Source organism: Artibeus jamaicensis, unplaced genomic scaffold, assembly GCF_021234435.1.
Source record: "Artibeus jamaicensis isolate MK-2021 breed Jamaican fruit bat unplaced genomic scaffold, CSHL_Jam_final contig_935, whole genome shotgun sequence".
NCBI classification, from domain to species: domain Eukaryota; kingdom Metazoa; phylum Chordata; class Mammalia; order Chiroptera; family Phyllostomidae; genus Artibeus; species Artibeus jamaicensis.
The window spans coordinates 2,361,787-2,366,540 of NW_026522016.1; the positions used below are offsets into that span (position 1 = coordinate 2,361,787).

General features: G+C 33.4%; 1 non-coding gene across 1 annotated transcript; it reads left to right on the top strand.

The window, feature by feature from the left end:
• Nucleotides 1–967: 967 nt before the first annotated feature.
• Nucleotides 968–1,102, top strand: LOC119057932 (U11 spliceosomal RNA). Its single transcript, XR_005084162.2, has one exon. It is a non-coding gene; the product is annotated as a U11 spliceosomal RNA (small nuclear RNA).
• The last annotated feature ends 3,652 nt before the right edge of the window (nucleotides 1,103–4,754 follow it).

Sequence of the window (4,754 nt, forward strand, 5' to 3'; positions counted from 1 at the left end):
GAATTGTTTAATTTTACTTTAATTTTCATTAATTGCTTTTTAATATTTAATTTTGGTTTACAATCATGTATAATATTTACATAATTTCAAAACCACACCTAAAATAGAAAAACAGCAAGTTAAATCTCTGGAAATAATCTGCAACCTTTAGAGAAAATATTCCATTTCTAGCCATTCTACCCTATTGGCATTATCCTATATATAAGCATAATTATTTTAAATTACTTAATGGTTTATCTTCCCTCTTTTATTTTTTAAGTAAGATATATACATATGGTGAAAACCTCCTTTTTAGAGCAAAATTTTGTAAATATTAACAAAGACATGGTGTTGTATAATCATCACAGCAATCAAAATATGGTAACTCTCCCTGATTCCCCACGTCCCTTTATGTAGTCTCCCTACCCCCATGTAGTCAAACCTACAGCTATTCCTGCCTCTAGCAACCATTGATCTGTTTTATATCTCTATATTTTATCTTTTTCAGAATGTCCTAGAAGTAGAATCATACGTTATGTAGTCTACTGAGGCCGGTTCCTTCAGTTAACAGAATGCGTTTGATATTAGTCATTGTTGTATATATTAGTAGTACATTTTCTACTGTCCTCTGGCATTTCATTACAGAAATGTATCGCCACTCATTTTTTTTAAAACAAATTAACCAGTTGAGGGACATCAAGATTATTTGCAGTTTTATAACTCTCCTATATAGTAAACATTAATTTTTATAAATTGTTTTTGCACCTTGTCAGCTTGCTCAACTTAACAATTAGTTCTAATAACCTTTTTTGGTAGATTTTAAAAGATTTTCTATGCAGATAATCATGCTGTCTGTTCAGGAGGAAATTTTACCTATAGTTCTCTTTTCTTATAACATATATAAGCAAATACACTTATAAATCTACATTTTCAAGTTATGGCATGATTATATTTTCCACAATGCTTTATTAAAAATGTAACAAAACACAAAAATGGTTTCTGTTATGAGAGGCACACATAGGGCAGTTTGATTGCTCTACATGCAGAATCAGCATCAACAGATTTCTAAAGCATAATAATTTTGGTACCTGGGCAGCTAGTGATCATTGGTCCTGACACCTACAAAAAAGAAAAAAAATAAACAAAACACAATTTACATTATATCCTGGAAGTCACTCTTCATGGTCATATATAGAGATTGTTTTTTCCTTTTATAGAAGGTAGTTCCTCCAGTAATTGATTGAATGCATAATATTCCCATGATGGGCACTTAGGTTGTTCCAAGATTTTCATTATATAGAGAGCTATAATGCATAGCTTTGTGCATGTATCTTTTTTTAAAAGATTTTATTTATTCTTCTTTAGAGGGGAAGGGAAGGGAAGGGAAGAAGGAGAGAAATATCAATGTATGGTTGCCTCTCATGAGTCCCCTGTTGGGAACTGGCCTGCAACCCAGGCATGTGCCTTGACTGGGAATTGAACTGTGATTGTGTGGTTGGCAGGCCCGCGCTCAATCCACTGAGCTACACCAGCCAGGGCTGCATTTATCTTTTTATATTTTTAACAATGGAACTTGGAGACATTTTTATAAAAGTAAAATGTATATAAACTACATATGCGATTTTGATAGTTATTGTCATATTATTTTCCAATGGTGTTATAATATTTTGCATTCCCACTAAAATTACATGGAGTTTTGGTTTCAGAGTTTCTCCAAGAGAACACTCTAGTATATCTATAGACTTCTGTAACTTCCAAAAATGAGAAATTGTATTTCAATGTAGCTTTTATTTTTAAAGTATTTTATTAAGTATAATAGACACACAAGTACACAATCTTAAGAACATAACCTATGACTTGGTAAGCCCAAACGACTAACATTAGTTGTACTCTAAAATATTCTAAAAGCTCTAAAAGTCACTTCTCCTGTGTCCCTCTTCTCCAGAAATAACCACTACCTTGATCTGTATGAGCCATCTGGATATTCTGCTTTTACAAAATTCCTGCACAAATCTTTTGCCTTTTATTATAGTGTTGCTCTTTTTCTATTGCTTTGTAAAGCTGTTTACATATTCTAGAAAGTATTTTGCAGACATATGTACTCTAAATATTTTCTTTTCATTGTTTCCCTATTAGCTCTTTTAATGGGATCTTTTGGTGGATAGGACTTTTTAGCTTGTATGATGTCTACTTTATAAATACTTTTTACAAATGTTTTTGTAGACTGTTTTAGAAATATTCACTCATTGAAATGTCACAGAAGTATTTTCACAAGTTTTCTCTTGGAAGTTTCATTACAGAAGTGTCCAATCTGGGAAAAAATGTATATCATATCAATATTAATTCTCTTAATCCATGGAAAAGGTATATTTCTCTATTTCTGATTTTTAAAAATTTTGCAGCAATATTTTATAGGTTTTAGGATAGAGGTTTTAGACATTTTTGTGAGATTATTTATCAATATTTTTTCTGTAATTATAAACAATATTTAAAAAATTCAATTTCTGATACTTTATTGTGAGTGTATCAAAACACAATTGAATCTTACTTTTGATCTTGTATTCAGCAGACTCAATCAATTCATAAGTTTGATTGTTTGCTACACTGGTTGGTCTTTTTGAAGCATGGGGTTTGTAAAGATTCAAATATTATGCTCTGGATTGTGTGGCTCAGTGGATTGAGCTCTGGCATATGAACCAAAAGGTTGTCAGTTTGATTTCTAGTCAGGGCACGTGCCTGGGTTGCAGGCCAGGTCCCCAGTGGGGGGTGTGCATGAGAGGCAACCACACATTGGTGTTTCTTTTTCTCTTTCTTTTTCTCCCTCCCCATCTGTCCAAAATAAATAAATAACATTTTTTAAAGATTCAAATATTATTTTGCTGCCACTACTATATTGCCAAAATAATTTTGCTTTATTGGTGTATAAGGATATATTTTCTAAATGTATTATAAGGCAAATTTGTTTGGAATTCTATGCTGCAGAGAGAAAGAAGGAGCTACTACCCTTTGCAACAACATGGATGGAACTGGAAAGCATTATGCTGAGTGAAATAGGCCAGGTGCTGAAAGACAAATACCATATGATCTCACCTTTAACAGGAAGCTAAACAACAAAACAAACAAGTAAGCAGAAAAAAAAGAACCCAAAAAAACAAAGACACTGAAATAGAGAACAAGGGGATAGTGACCAGAGGGGAGAAGGAAGAGAAGTTAAGGGGAAAAAGGGGGAGGGATTTGGAGGAACAAATAGGAAGGACACAGGGACGAGAACTAAGGGGGGGGGAGGAAATGGGAGGGAGGTGGGGAGCAAGGGGCAGGGGAGGCTGGGATGGGAAAAATAGACAAAAAACTGTACTTGAAAAATAACTAAATAAAATTTAAAATTAAAAAAAAAAAAAAAAAAAAGAAAAAAATCTCCTCCATAATTCCATTATTTATCTATTAGTTAACTTAGTAATTTTTAACATGGTGTCACTCATACTGTGATACTTCATCATTGTTTTTTTTAAGGAGGGAGTAAAAAATGCGATATCTACAATATGTCATTCCTTCAAGAGAAATAAGTGAAAAGAACAGATCATAAATAAGAATCTAAAAATATGTTGGATAATTCATGACCATTGTCTTAATCACACATTACACACTCATATGACATTCACTTCAGCCTAAACAATGATGAACATTTTTACATATGAAAAGGAGCTATAGTAGCAAAATCTCATTTTACAATGATAATTTTAAGTGTGTCATCTGGTTAGACTTACAGAGTGAACAATAATCAGGGCTCAAGCTTTTAGTTTCTGTATAACATCCATAATTCTTCACATATTAACACTTTAAATTTGTCAGAATTTCAGCATTCTTGTCCCTTGTATATGACACTTTTATTTAAAATTAAAATAAGTACCTGACATATTCCTTTAACATTAAAATTTAAACATTGCTAGATTTGGAGAGGACTCTTATTGCATCAACATGCAAATCTACTGCCAAAGATTAAGCATTTTCTCCGCATTCATGAGTTCCTTTCATCCAGGCCTTATAGGCCCTTCTCATGGGGGACTGGACTTGGACTGCTGGGCTGCTTGAGAGGTTGGAGATGCAGGATTGTCCTCCAAGTGTATAGTCCACAGAAACATAGGGAAATCCTGAGAGGTGATCTAAGTACCTTTGGAATTCTTTAATTGTCATTCAACCCTTAATTAAAAAAAAAAGTATTCAAGACTTATCATGGATCAGATAGTAGAGAACAGAGCTGGTAGGTTCTCTATTCTTGTGGTGTTGATCCTCCAATGTCACCTTATCTATCAAAAATCATACCTTTCTACAGTCATAAGGTGCAGAGTAGGAAGTGAAAAGCTCATCAGTGAACTCCCAATGAACGGTATTCATATCCTGGTACCAGACTAGTTATCTTGCTGCGGATGAAAGCAGAGCTGCCTTGTAAACCTGACCAGCTCAGGGGAGATCTGCATGGCAAGATTTACAAACTCAGAGACCTAAATTAGGTCCACAAAGGATGGTCTGAACATACAAACTTCTGAGTAAAAGTAGACCTGTTAGTTTCTTGATAAAAGTTAAATTTTACATTAAGTGAGTCTGTCTATTGTTTTTTGCCACACAAGAGGATGAGACTAAGTACCCTCACTGTTATTTTGTTTTATACTTACAATCTCTATGTGTTGTAAATAAATGTTAATTATTGGCTATCTTGTACCCACCAACGTAAAAGAAGTATGTGTTTCTCTACTGTGCCTTTTAATCCAATTCCAAAG